Source organism: Poromitra crassiceps (assembly GCF_964638095.1).
Source record: "Poromitra crassiceps genome assembly, chromosome: 19".
Taxonomy (NCBI): Eukaryota; Metazoa; Chordata; class Actinopteri; order Beryciformes; family Melamphaidae; genus Poromitra; species Poromitra crassiceps.
This window is the reverse complement of record NC_139646.1, coordinates 28,780,999-28,795,953: the sequence shown is the minus strand read 5'-3', so window position 1 is coordinate 28,795,953 and position 14,955 is coordinate 28,780,999. Positions and strand designations below refer to the sequence as shown.

General features: G+C 45.3%; 1 protein-coding gene across 3 annotated transcripts in view; it reads left to right on the top strand.

The window, feature by feature from the left end:
• Nucleotides 1-3,242: 3,242 nt before the first annotated feature.
• The window catches only part of LOC310794046 (uncharacterized protein), a 44,778-nt gene continuing 33,065 nt past the window's right edge, over nt 3,243-14,955 (top strand). For all 3 annotated transcript variants that reach the window (XR_014553545.1, XM_083655911.1, XM_083655910.1), the window contains exon 1: nt 3,243-3,365. The gene's annotated coding sequence lies outside the window, so the exon portion shown is untranslated. The remainder of the gene's footprint in view (nt 3,366-14,955) is intronic.

Sequence of the window (14,955 nt, the reverse complement as noted above, 5' to 3'; positions counted from 1 at the left end):
ACGTTTGTGGTTTCTTAGAATAATACTAATTTAATAATCAAAAGAAAACCCGCAGGTCTTGGACGACAATGGCCTAATCTACAGCAGCTATTAAAATGGCCTCCAAATTAGCTTAACCCCCCTCAATCAATCCAGACGACTGGACCCGAAGAAAGTTTAATCCGAGCCGGAGAAACAACCGACGACATGGAGGTGAACTCAAACATTCAAATCTCATGCATCTATAATACAATCTATATTGCCTCTATTAGCTGTTTACTAAGAGAATATCTCTGGTCAATATGGCAACGGTCCCTGGTCCTCTGTCCTGCTAAACCTCTAAGAACGGATTAGGGCAATAAACCTCTCTCTCTCTCTGTCTCTCTCTGTCTCTCTCTGTCTCTCTCTCTCTCTCTCTCTCTCTCTCTCTCTCTGTCTCTCTCTGTCTCTCTCTCTCTCTCTCTCTCTCTCCCATGTACAGACGTTTCAGTGTTGCATGCATTTGTATTTTTAAATGTGTTTTGATATGACTATTATTGAATTTATTTGAACATCTATTTAAATTTACTTATTTAATTTGACAGGTTACATACACTTTATTATCCATTTTGTTTGTTGTTTGTTTTATGTATCTTATCCTGTAGCCTATTTCTTATAGGATCTATGTAAAGCACTTTGAATGATACAAGTATGTGTATGAAATGTGCTATAAATAAACTTGCCTTATAATTTATATGAGGTAAGATTGTCTATGTGCAATATGGGTACACTGCTGAATATTTTTTTATTATTGTTGTTGTTGTTATTGTTATTATTATTAGAATTCTTATTAGGTCGATTAATACTAAAAAGGCCGTAACTTCACCTGCTTGTCCAATGGTCGCGGAACTTGGCACATATTATGTCAAGGAGGCTGTACTAGTATAGTCAACATCAGAGGTTTTGTTATAATTGGTGAAAATGTGCAGGGCCTATATGTAGTCATCACTATGTAATAACTGGTAAATCTAAATTAGTTGATACATCGCAGAGACATGAGATTTGGCCCAATGACAGATATTGGTAACTATTACTAGCTCCAGAAATATATTCGAATCGGCCTGATGGGGGCGCTATAATTACAGGTTAAAATTCACAAATTTGAAAAGCCCATGCCATTTCTTCAAATTTTCAAGCAACTTTTTTCCACACGTTCACCTGAATGTGCTCTACAAATTTGCCTCAAGAACTATTAGGGGTTCAATTTGGGCAAGGCTTGAACCCCTGCTATTGCCGCTTGCGGCTATACTTATTGTTATTATGATTATGATTATTATTTAATTTAAATTAAATCCAATTTAAAGTGATCAATTTTAACTAAGTAGAAGAAGACAATTGCTCATGTGACATCACTGATGACATCACAAATGCCTGATGACATCACAGTCGAGCAATTGCGTGACATCATTTCCAGTTGAGTGACATCACTTCACATGCACCCTCTTCCTTGTTGCCTCGATGCAGACCCAAATCCAGACCCAAATCTCGGGTGCTATCACAGTAATTGCAAATGCATTCAACAAACAAACACACACACACACACACACACACACACACACACACACACACACACACACACACACACACACACACACACACACACACACACACACACACACACACACACACCGACTGACAGTCCATCACAATTTGTGACTAAGATAAGATCACAGTTGCTCTATGTTTTTTACAAAAAGAGCAAATGATGTCTCTCAAACCTCTGTATATGTATCAGGTGAGAAGCTACAAGTGGTTTCTAGTTTTAAATACCTTGGTATAATCCTGGACTCGACTCTCAGCTTCAAAAAACAAGTTAAACAAGTTGTTGCAAGAACAAGATTCAACCTAAACAACTTCAGACATATTCGAAAATGCTGGGAAAATCTTGTTAAGTTTCACAATGGTTGTTTAATGTTTAAAATTCTCAATGGCTTAGCACCTCCTCCATTTACCACATTTATCTGTCAGAGGCGACATACTTGTCCCAAGGAGGAAAACATTTTCGGCCAGGCAACCTTCACAGTAAGAGCTTCCCAGTCTTGGAACACCATACCATTGAATGTACGCAATAGTAGCTCATATCGCTCTTTTGCACATCATTTTAAAATTTGGTTGAAGAACAACCAGACCTGCCAGCATACCTAGGCACATGCTTGTCTTGTCTACCGCCGTCTGCTGGCCTGTCTCTCTCACTGCACTGTTGTTGTTGTTTTTTAATGCCTGTATATGTGCCTGTTTGTTTGTCTTTGTTTGATCATAGCATGCTTATGGTTTTATCTATAATGTGATCTTAATGTTGGCATGCTTTAACTGTCTGTGCTGGTCTGTCTGCCTGTAGCCTATAGTCTGTTTTAACTTGCATGGTGCCCATTGCTTGTTATATTATGTTATATTTACTTAAATTTTTATTTGCTTGTGTGTTTTATTGTTGGTGTTTGCTTTTAATGGCTATCTTAAGTTCTGGCCAAGGGACATCAGTTGAAAATTTGCCGTTTGGCTAACACTGGCATGTTTACAGCATAGACTGTGTGTTTACAGTCATTTTAATGAATGTGCACTGTCCCTCAAATAAATAAATAAATACAAATACAAAATACAGTTGCTCGAGTGACATCACAGTTGAGCAATTGTAAATGCATTCAACATTTGCTCGAGTGACATCACTGATAAGATCAGTTGCTCGAGGGACATCACTGATGACATCACAACTGCCCGATGACATCACAGTCGAGCAATTGCGTGACACACACACACACACACACACACACACACACACACACACACACACACACACACACACACACACACACACACACACACACACATTGTGGCTCTTGCAAAAAAAAAAAAAAATCGTCAATGTGTCTCCAGAGTAGGGCAAAGTTGAGCCGCTACTCGGTGCACTGCCATAGGTCTTCTAGTTTCATAATGATATCCGAAACCTTATCGGTATCACTCTATCTTTAAAAAATGAGCACGCTAAAGCCTATGAAAGACAGTAATTAACGTTTTTCCTCCAGAGGGGCAGCTGCTCAGCCAAAGAGGGCTGTTGCTGGGGCAACAATAGCCCGTGCTTGCAATGTGCACGTCCTTAAGCAACCCCAGTGTCAACGTAATCGCGGTATTTCCGACAAGACCATGAAGGCAGCGTTCCCCGCCCCGCTCCACCTCTACTAGTCTCTACGGCTGCTGGCTACTGCGAGACTACGCTCCACCTCACTGCACACAGCTAACAGTTACAGCACGACCTGAGGCGCGGCTATCTGCTGTCTGTCTGTCTGTGAGGGAATAACTCTGTTATGAACACGGAATAAACCTAAGCAACCTCTGGATTATCCGCTTTGGAGGTAAGGAACAAGCCTGTCTGCGGGGTGCGTCTGGTTTATTAGTCGGGGTGGTTCGCCCTGCTTTCTCTCCACAACAATCTGGATTAGAGACAGACGAGCACGCTGCTAAAAAATGTCCACCTTAAAAAGTCTAGTGTCACATCGAGCCGACATTTAGCATCAAACAAGTGAACAGTGCTGCACATCAGCGGAGATCATTCCTCTCTCACATCACTCACTGCTTTCTGGAATTCCCTCCCCAAAAAGACGCGTTGACATCTTGAAAGCAGGCAGAATAAAAGGCGGATCACTAAACGTGGAGATGTGCGACTTCATTCAAACAGCATTCTCTCAAAAACAAGTTAATTTGCAATTGGGCTCATCTGAATCACCAGGTGTTTTTATCAGCAGTTAAAAACTCGATTCTTGTTTGCGCCCTAAAGTGGATGAAATCGCTTTTTTAAATTGGATATTCTGGCAGTGTTGGCAGATCTCGCGAGAGAAACCAGCAACAAGCTTGTTTCTCTCGCGAGATCTGGCAACACTGCTTGCGGTTAATAGTCCTGTTTGTTGGTTTATTTTTGTCATTTTACATCGCTAAATTAAGCCTGGTAGCTCAGGTTTCCAAATTCCCGTTTGTTTAATTCGGGGGATTTTGAAGCTCACGTTTAAAGGCCCATTCCGTCTTTTTCTCATCCCCTCAGTACGGGTGGGACACGGGGAGGGTGTGTATCTGCCCTTGTTGCTGCCAGCCGCACCACACCTCTCTGCACTGATTATTCAAGTGCAGATGAATCCGCCACGCTTGAACGTGACATGTTATAGAAGCAGAGTGGGAGGCCGATAGCTCCATTACGATCATGAGAGCGAGCATTCTGCTGCTAAATGCCTTCGCCCTTTGTTATTTGTATTTGTCCGACATGCCATCATCTCCCACAGGGAACGCAAGGCACCGCCCACTGCTTCAAGTGTCGGGGGCCTGTGTGGCGTTCAAGTGCTGTCGGATATGTGGGCGCTTGAACGGCACTGTAGCCTACTACACTGTACAAGCAATGCAATCCTAACCCAACCTGCCTTCAGGGTCCAACAAGTATGATGTTTGCAATTAGACACGCTCTGAAATGCAGTCCAAAAAAAGGGCAAAGAGATCCGACGTGATTTGTGAAAAAAAAACAAGGCTAGGTCGAAACCTAGCATAATACAATAAGACATCGCTGCTGCTTTGAAATGACATCTCCAATGCCGAGGCCTAGGCTCAAGTAGCCTAATTGAGGGATGCATTATTATAGAAAGCAGGCTCAATTGCGCCCCCCCCCCCCCCCATGTGTGACTGTTTCTCTCTTGACATACATTAACAGGTTTTATTTTGAAAATCGACAGGATGTTTTATTTTATTATTCTCATGAATTCCTGCCCAGCTCGATCTGCTCTGTGCTGCTTGACGCAACTCAAAAGAGAGAAGCGAAAATAAACAGGCTGATGATTTGTTTACGCCTCGTGCACATCTACAATGGCAAAATCGCTTTTCCGCCTCAGTCGCAGCGTTTTGTGGGCGTGGAAACCAGCTTCCAGCTTGGAGCTGTAGAAACGTTTTCAGGTCGAGGTACACAGGAGGGTGGGGGGAGGAAATGTGTAGGAAGAGCTGTCATTGGGTAGCTTTAACGAAAGGTCCCGCCCTAGTCCCGCCCCGCCAGCGTGCAGCCGCTCAGAGACAAGCCGCCTCTAGTCTGCGACAGCGAAACGCTGGGCGGTTCCAGCGGCAGGGGGCGCGAGGTTGAAATGGACCAATCAGACGCGGAAATAGAGCAAGACAGCCTATCAAGATGCAGCGTCAAAGAGGCTTTCACAGGAGGCATGCCGCCTAGCGTTTCATGGTGTGCACGAGCCGTCAGTGGAGCAGAGCGGAGAGCCGCTTCGGGGACGCCTCTGGTGGAGACAGGCGTTCACTAGACAGACTGCCTCTGGTGGAGACAGGCGTTCACTAGACAGACTGCCTCTGGTGGAGACAGGCGTTCACTAGACAGACTGCCTCTGGTGGAGACAGGCGTTCACTAGACAGACTGCCTCTGTCGGAGACAGGCGTTCACTAGACAGACTGCATCTGGTGGAGACAGGCGTTCACTAGACAGACTGCCTCTGTCGGAGACAGGCGTTCACTAGACAGACTGCCTCTGGTGGAGACAGGCGTTCACTAGACAGACTGCCTCTGGTGGAGACAGGCGTTCACTAGACAGACTGCCTCTGGTGGAGACAGGCGTTCACTAGACAGACTGCCTCTGTCGGAGACAGGCGTTCACTAGACAGACTGCCTCTGGTGGAGACAGGCGTTCACTAGACAGACTGCCTCTGGTGGAGACAGGCGTTCACTAGACAGACTGCCTCTGGTGGAGACAGGCGTTCACTAGACAGCCTGCCTCTGGTGGAGACAGGCGTTCACTAGACAGGCTGCCTCTGGTGGAGACAGGCGTTCACTAGACAGACTGCCTCTGGTGGAGACAGGCGTTCACTAGACAGACAGACTGCCTCTGGTGGAGACAGGCGTTCACTAGACAGACTGTGACCAGCTCTGGTGTCCGCCTCGCCTCGCGGGCGTAATGCAACGTTTCCTGGTGGAATCTCAATCTGCCCGGCAGAGACTTTAGGCCGAAAAGAGAAACAACTTGAATGATGAGATTTAGAAGTGAGTAGACGCAAAGCCGTCTGAAAAATAAGTAGATAGATGCCGTCTACCTGCGTCTACCCTCCACTACACCACTGCCTACAAGCAATATGATAACCTGTTGCTAAGTAGGTGAAGCTGCTAAAGGATGTAGTTGGTTTGTGTTATCTACAGCTTGAGCTGCTATACCTCTGGGTTAACAGAGCAGGACCAACTGTTACTTGACTCCATGACAGTTCTATACCTGTGGCATGTTTTTAAACATTTATAGCAGTTTGCAATTTGATATGTTTTCCTCTTCACTTCACATGCTGAACTGTAACCAGTGTAGGAAATTTAAAAAATATTTTGGGGGCAACTTTTGAACCCACCCACTCTCTAAAAACTGGGGGCATTTACAAAATGTTGTGGGCACTTTAAAAAATAGTAATTAGTGCATAACAGTTGCTAAAGCGTAGTGTGAACAACAGCACGGTTTGTGAGTGTGTTCTTCATCGTCTTCTGCCAACCAGCTTGCAGGTGCTGAGTGTGTGTGTGTGTGTGTGTGTGTGTGTGTGTGTGTGAGTGTGTGTTAGAGATGGAAATTAAATGAATTGAATGACAATAAAATGATAAAAAATATTGGGGGCCATTTTTGCCCCTGGATCATGGTTCTTAGGGGCATTCTGAGATTTGTTGGGGGCATTTTTGCCCTTGCCCCGGGCTACATTCCTACACTGACTGTAACACTACTTGCCTAGATCAGTGGTTCTCAAATGGGACCCCCAGGAGTCCTTGAGGGGGTTCCAGGGGGTCCCCAGCCAAAAGGGGGGTAATTTATTTTCGCTATGATTCCATTCATAAGTAACACAATGACTATTTTGGTCATGGGTTTTATACACTTTCTGTAATAAAACATCTAAAAGCATCAATTTTATTATCATATGGGCGACCGTGGGACAAAATCCTATCAAATTACGTGGTCTAATTTTCATCAGTTTAGGGGACCTTCATGTAAAAAGATTTGAGAACCGCTGGCCTAGATGGTGTCTGATGTACAAACGTTCTCAGCTCCATAGCAGCATGCTGTATAGTGCTGCCAGCTCGGGGAGGGAGGGGGTTGAGCTGGGCTGTGTGTGGGACTTGTGGAGGAGAAGAACCTCTTTGGGACACGTCTGCTGATGATGTAGTGTTGTAGTGTGGATGCAGAACAAACTGATGCTTCATTACTGGATGCAGCTTAGGAACCTTCAATTGAAACGAGTGGGAAAGTTAGTGGAGACACACTACAGCATCGGAGTATGTCTCCACCGAGTATGTCTACATGCTTTAGCAGCTTCACCTACTTAGCAACAGGTTATCATATTGCTTGTAGGCAGTGGTGTAGTGGAGGGTAGACGCAGGTAGACGGCATCTATCTACTTATTTTTCAGACGGCTTTGCGTCTACTCACTTCTAAACAGTGGTGTATAAAGTACTCGAAAACCATACTTAATATCTTCCCAGAAAAAGACTTTGGTAAAAGTCAAAGTCACTCATTAGAATATTACTTGAGTAAAAGTCTTAAAGTACTTGATATTTTCTGTACTTAAGTATCAAAAGTAATTTTCTGATATTAAATGTACTTAAGTATTGAAAGTAAAAAGTACAAGTAAATGCTGCAAAAAAAAATCAAGCAAAAGACATGCCTGGGCTTGAATGGAAGTCTATTTCTTCTTCTTGACTTTTATAGCCGCTGGCAAACAACGTTATGTTGCGTTACAGCCACCAAATGGAATGGCATGTGGATCGTGATTAACGTAACTTGCAAACTAGGAGCACTGATTTTCCAAACCTGATTGCTTGCAGGCTACGCAATTTCTTCTGATTTTACTTTGTAACTAAGATGCTTGGGGGAAATGTAGTGGAGTAAAAGTATCCATTTTATTTGGGAAATGTAGTGGAGTAAAAGTGAAAGTTGACAGAAATATAATTACTCAAGTAAAGTACAGATACTCAGAGAAAATACTTAAGTACAGTACTTAAGTATTTATACTTAGTTACATTACACCACTGCTTCTAAAGCGTGCGCGTCACAGAACATGTGTGATCAGTTATGTGTGGAGTGACATTGTGAGGTGAGATGAACTGTTGTGTAATGACGCGCTGGTGTAGACCCGCTTCAATGGCAGATGAAATATCATCAAAGTTGCAAATTGATTTGATACTGATACTGTTATTACGTTATTGGCCGGTGGTACATATGTGTTCCATAACGCACAGAATACTGTCTTTCTTATTGCAGAATGTATTCTGTCACACTGTTAACGAGGGTTGCATCAATATACAAGTTAATAGCGTGCGATTCGGGGGCCGTATGAAAGCCGCTGAGGTACGCTGAACTTGAAGCTCAGCTACGTCCCTGTGCACAGTATTTACTGTCACCAGATCCTATCCAACAGGGTATGCTATGCATGTAGTGACAGAGCAGGCTCAGCGAGTGTGTGTGTTGACACACACACACACACACTAGGGATGGGCATTTTAAGCAATTTAAATACTCGAGTACTCTCCTTCTATTATGAACGAGCACTCGAGTACTCGCGCGGGGGGGACGGTGGGGGTCTGTGTGATTACTATGGTAATGACGGAGCAGGGGTAATCTGCTGTGTGTGGGGCTGTTCACACATAACGTTTGCATTTTTGCATGGAGAAAGCGTTACCTGGAGCACGTGAGGAGAGGGACTGACTGACTGTGATATTAGGTGAGGTGACGCTAAGCTAACGTCTAAAGCCTACCTCAGACAGCATCTCCGATGGTTGGATGGATGGCATTAGCGCTTCGGAGCGGACAATATTGTTGTCAAACAAGCGAAGGCTCAATTCCAATACATGTCCATTGTCCAGTATCATCCATTTTACTTTATGATCACTGTTACACTAACGTAAATCCACGGATTACAAGGTCCGGTGTTCTGCCAAAAAGAGAAAACTGACCACTGACCAGTGTGATTAACGTTGCAGCTGCAGCTAAATAGTGATCACCATGAAACGATTGTCTCCCAAAAAGCGATTCTTTCTCCACATTTCTTGTGACTAACGTTATGGGAAACGACAGTGTAGTCAGTAAACTACTGCAAAGTTTTGAATGAGTTTTATCGGGCGTGCGCTATGAAGAAGCGTGCATCTTTCTCCTTCGGGAGCATATCTTCAGCCACTATTTTCGGGATGAGCTGGAAAACTTCCGGTTAAAACTTTCAAAATAATGTTACTTAAACAAAAGTAAATAGCTTATTTATGCACGTTGGACGAGAAAAGGCTATTTCAACGAACGAAGCAGCAAACCTTGTATCAAAATACTCGTTGTTATATGGCGTGAAACTATGGCTGTAACGCATTACTCAAAATAAATAAGGTTACAACTTTTATTTTGAAATCAACAAAGCGGATGACGTACTGTACTTGTACATTCTGGCTGACTTGACGCCCGTGCAGTTCATGCTGCCAGATCCACATAACGATGCATGCGTAGATTTAGACCATTTTTAAAGGGGTGGGGAGTGGGGCGAGTACCCGAACAGCGGAAACGTTACTCGAGTACTGACGTTATGAACGAGTACTCGAGTACCCGAGTACTCTCGCCCATCCCTAACACACACACACACACACACACACACACACACACACACACACACACACACACACACACACACACACACTCACACACACACACACACACACACACACACACACACACACACACACACACACACACACACACAGAGGAAGGGACACAGCGCGTCACCATGCATCTGACAGACCTGTCCGTCATTAGACCGGCCTCTAAAATCCCCAAATCTGAAGCGATTGCTGTCACTCCTCTTGCTCTATGTCCATAAGATCCCAACTGACATTTCATATGTGCCAAGCAGCATGCTATATAGCACCTGTCAATCAAAGACCGCAAAAGTCGGCTTTAATGCTCGATACTCAATGTAGGGAAAATAAGGCTGCCTTGATGACTGAACTTCTCTTAAACTTCCAAGAAAGAAAAACAAACACCTATAACTGTTCCAGCCCCTGAGTCTGTTACAGCCCCCGAGTCTGTTACAGCCCCCGAGTCTGTTACAGCCCCCGAGTCTGTTACAGCCCCCGAGTCTGTTACAGCCCGCGAGTCTGTTACAGCCCGCGAGTCTGTTACAGCCCCCGAGTCTGTTACAGCCCCCGAGTCTGTTACAGCCCGCGAGTCTGTTACAGACCCCGAGTCTGTTACAGCCCGCGAGTCTGTTACAGCCCGTGAGTCTGTTACAGCCCCTGAGTCTGTTACAGCCCGCGAGTCTGTTATAGGGATGTCGACGGTTAACCGTTAACCGGTTAACCGCCGACAACGTCATTGGTCGGTTAAGCATGTCGGTCAAACGGTTAATTTGCATATTAAATTGGCATACAACGTGTTGCCAATATGGTGTTTTTTTTCCCTCCTTCGCGGTAAGCAACAATGTTAACTAGCCTAAGTAGTTACTGTAGCAGCATTATATAGGAATTAAAAGCTCCTGCCACTGCCAGAACAACATTCATTTAGAGAAAGGCTTTTCCAAATGGAAAAGCAGTGTGCACTGTCCGCCTCTCCCCCCGCGTGCGAGATGTGCTCTGTGATAAACTCAGCTCCACACATGCGCCACACCCCCGCCTCCCCTCTGCTTTGACCAGACGGGAGAAGACGCCCTGCCCTGTGCAGAGTCAGACTACAGCGAGCCAGTCAGTCATGCTCCTTCTGTGTTTCAGCCGCTGTCATGAGACCATGAGGTTACTTTCAATGACGCGTTTCAAAACAAGCTGCGTCTTCCACATCGATTCACTGAGGAATCCACACTTTTACCATAAATTGAGTTCTCTCCGGGTCTGTCTGTCTCTCAGGTGTAATAATCCCACAACGATTACAGCAAGAGTGAGAATGCTCTTCTAAACACATCGGCTATTAATATATAATTATTTCTCTGCATCTCATATTAGATCGGTAAAAAGTTTGGACAGCCTGCCTCATTTGTTCATCCTCCCGAGTCCCGCAATGCTGACAGCTGTCAGCGTGCGGACTTGCTGCACTCGTCGTCATGTCGTGCAGCCGGACACACAGAGAGCATACAGCCCTCGTCGCAGATAAAGAGAGAGAGGGAGAAGCGTGGAGAGAGAAGCAAACTATTTTTTTGCACATCTCAAAAGCAGGTAAACCACTGTTGAATTAGTGAGAATGTCAGAAGGAGAGAGCAATAAGCGCTTCGTCAGTGCGCCCTGCAGCGTGAAGGCTTGGGGCGGTGTCTTGATGTGCTATTCAAAGTGGAAATTCGTTCAATTAGCGACACGTTTCGTTCTGAGCTTTTAAAATTAGTTTCTGCTGGTTTTATTAGACTATTTACGACACATGCAGTAAGATAATTCATTTAAGAATTGTGAGCGTGAGTATGGGTTTTTTCCCTCCGTATTTCCCCCTTCTGCAAATGCGTGCAGCTCCTCATAGCCTATCCGAGGAATGTTTTTGTTTAGATGGCTGGAGGATTTAACTTGTCTTCTCGTTTTGTTAATGTGTTTTTTTCTGCTTGTAGATGTAAAAATAAACGCTTTCTACTGAAAAAAAATCAAGCATTTGGTAGGCCTAAGGTTTAATGGGGCACAGACAGTAAAATAGCGCATTTTAATCTTCTCGGTTAACCGACAGTTGTCGGCTAATGAGTGTCAGTTGTCGGTCAAGAAAAATTATGATTTTCGATATCCCTAGTCTGTTACAGCCCCCGAGTCTGTTACAGCCCGCGAGTCTGTTACAGCCCCCGAGTCTGTTACAGCCCCCGAGGCTGTTACAGCCCCTGAGTCTGTTACAGCCCCCGAGTCTGTTACAGCCCCCGAGTCTGTTACAGCCCGCGAGTCTGTTACAGCCCGCGAGTCTGTTACAGCCCCCGAGTCTGTTACAGCCCACGAGTCTGTTACAGCCCCCTAGTCTGTTCCAGCCCCCGAGTCTGTTCCAGCCCCCGAGTCTGTTACAGCCCCCGAGTCTGTTACAGCCCGCGAGTCTGTTACAGCCCGCGAGTCTGTTACAGCCCGTGAGTCTGTTACAGCCCCCGAGTCTGTTACAGCCCGCGAGTCTGTTACAGCCCGTGAGTCTGTTACAGCCCCCGAGTCTGTTACAGCCCGCGAGTCTGTTACAGCCCCCGAGTCTGTTACAGCCCGCGAGTCTGTTACAGCCCCCGAGTCTGTTACAGCCCGTGAGTCTGTTACAGCCCCCGAGTCTGTTACAGCCCGCGAGTCTGTTACAGCCCGCGAGTCTGTTACAGCCCGCGAGTCGCACGCTACAAGCCGAGAATATGAATGTGTATATTGCTGTAACGCTCATTAACAGTGTCAGAATATAATACATTTAGCAATAAGACTATATGATGCCACAACGACAACTGGGCGGCTGCCAAGTTAGCGAAAGCGTGTTGTAATGTAAAGCAGAATCTACAGGACTATCTAGAGCAGGGGTGGGGAACCTTTTTCATATCAAGGGCCATATACATTTTTATAAAGTCATCCAAGGGCCATACTATTATGAACACGTGACCAGAGATGCAAAAAAAAAAGACAGAAAAACATGTCTATATAACCACTGTGTTACTGAGCCTCAAGATTGCTGTATTTCTACATGTCAGACTCACCTAATGCGATGGCTGGAACTGTTTCTCTTTGGCGAGGCGTCTGATGTCAGCTGGCAGTGATGATGATGCTACTCGAAGCTGGTTCTCCAAGTTTGGGTCAGTCAGTCTTGAGCGGTAGCGAGTCTTTGCGAGAGTCAGTTTAGAAAAGAACTGTTGACAGCGGTACGTTGTCCCAAACAGAGATGCAAACTTCAGGGCGTGTCTCCTCAGGATGGGAAAACCCTCAGCACCAACGTACAGTTTGTAGAAGTCCAGCAGAGACAGGTTGTTGTACTTAGCTTTGAGCTCGTTGTTGCTTTGCAGCTCAATTATTTCCATTTGGACGTTGTCTGGCACATCTGCTGGTTGCACATTAAACGGCGTAGCAAACATGTCCAGTTCTTTTTGTATATTTTTCACATCATGAAACCTCTCATCAAATGCCTGAATGAGTTGTGCTGCACACTCACCAGCATATTCTGTTGTAACATCAGGCTTTTGTTCTTGCAGAGTGGGAAAGTGCTGCTACAGTGTTTCCCCTTTCCAGTTGTCCTTGCCACAGCCTTAACTTCGCTTCAAATGATTTCACATTTGAAAGCAGGGAGCTGATGAGCTGGTTGGGACCTTGCAGTTTGACGTTTAACTCTGACAGGTGCTGGGTGATGTCCACCATGAAGGCCAAATCACTGAGCCACTTGCCATCACTGAGCTCCAGGACAGGTTTCCCCTTCATCTCCATGAACCGTTTGACTTCTTCCCGCAGTGTATAAAACCGTGCGAGCATATTTGCACGACTCAGCCATCGCACTTCACAACGATAAACCAGATCACCGTACTCTGACTCGAGCTCGCTGAGTAGCTCCTTGAACTGGCGGCTGTTGAGCCCTCTGCTTTTGATGAAGTTTATGGTGGACACGACGGTTTTCATCACGTAGTTAAGCTTCAGGGATTGTGCACACAGATTCTCCTGATGTATGATACAGTGACTGCGTTTACATGGACTTGAGTCTCCCGGTTATGAGGCTTATCCTGCTTTTGATCATATTCTGGATATGGCGTTTACATGGAAGAGAGAGAAAGCAGGTTACTCATATCCCTGTATACATGATAAGTAGTAGTATCCTGGTTACTGATCACTGCATGCTATTTGTGCAGGCGCCTGTGATCTTTACAATACAAACCGGGGTCATTATTATTATTATTTTTTGCTTATATTGGGTGCGTGTGACGTGACGTCATTCACCTTTTTTGGGGCAAAGACGTGGGATTCCCTTGGATTCCGTCTTCATGGTGGAGTGTCCCTGTTTGCACGCAGCGCGCGGCTTTGGCTTTAATTTGAGTCACACAACACCTTCGTCCTGTAGTCTGTATGCTACAGACTTGAATAGGGCAGCATTTTGATGCTTTCTCCTATCTAAGCTGCCAAGCATTTAATTCTTTCATCACCGAAATACAAAACTCGGCAAAACTCTTTCCTCATCGCTTCAGAAGTGAGACTTTTAAGTCGAATTGCACTGACATTTGCGCGTGAGTATTTCCAGGTAAAACGATTATCCCCTCGCGTTGGAGGGTGTTCACGGTGTGTTTCGCGTTGTTTGGTCATGAAATAGAGGGGGGGGGGGGGAAATGCCTGCAAGTCTGCTGCCTTTTGGAGATGAACTGAACTGAAGCCGCGCCTGCGCAGGTAGTCTGCTGCGGTCAGAAAGCAGGATAAGGTGTATACATGCAGCAGTATCCCGGGTTCTTTCGGAGTACTCCACCTCGCATAACCGGCTTTCTCAAAACCGGGATAAGGGCTTATCCTGGTTTCTGAAACCGGGATATGATGTTTACATGAGCAAACACAAAAACGGGATACTCCAAAACCCCGACAGTAACCGGGATACTCAAGTCCATGTAAACGCAGTCAGTGACATGCAACTAAATCACTTGGATCCAGACTCAGACGGCTCATTTCTTTTTTGACTAATGCAGTTAATCCTTTTTGCGCAGCAACCATCGCGGTTCCTACTAGTATCAAATGGAACTATTGAATTGTGTTGCGGGCCGGTTCAAATGGCCTCGGGGGCCGTATACGTTCCCCACCACTGATCTAGAGACTATAGATAGTTTGTTTGTCCTCTAGATTCTAGAGCACACATGGGCAAAATATGGCCCGGCCCTCTGGCGCCACCTGTGTGGCCCGCGATGGAATTGCAAAAAAAAAAGTGCACCTGAACGCAACATGCAAGATACCCGCTGAATAAGTGTCCAAATGTTCATGTCATTCTGGCCAATACTCTTCTGTTATAGCATTTCAGTCTGGAATATGGAATATCTTTCAATAATC